Source organism: Mus caroli, chromosome 15 (assembly GCF_900094665.2).
Source record: "Mus caroli chromosome 15, CAROLI_EIJ_v1.1, whole genome shotgun sequence".
Classification (NCBI taxonomy): Eukaryota; Metazoa; Chordata; class Mammalia; order Rodentia; family Muridae; genus Mus; species Mus caroli.
In genome coordinates, this window is record NC_034584.1 from 93,440,877 (window position 1) to 93,441,287 (window position 411).

Genomic DNA, 411 nt, shown 5'->3' on the forward strand with positions numbered 1-411 from the left:
TGGACTCCACAAAGTATTCCTTTAATGTCTGCACACCATGCATATGTGTGCACACATACACACAGTAATAATAGAACAAATACCCGGACCCAGATTATATAAAACATCCTTTACTGAGTAGAACAGTTAACTCACAGGCTGCTGAGGTGGTTCAACAGGAATCAGCTGTCACTGTGCATGCCTGATAACTTGCGTTCCAGCTCTTAAGCCCATGGTGGAAGGAACTGAGTCCTAGAAGTTGTCCTCTGGTTTCTATGCAAGTAGATTCACTCACTTGCACACACAGTAATAAGTAAACAGCTTTAAAAGGTAAGAGGGAGGCCGGGCGTGGTGGCGCACGCCTTTAATCCCAGCACTTGGGAGGCAGAGGCAGGCGGATTTCTGAGTTCGAGGCCAGCCTGGTCTACAGAG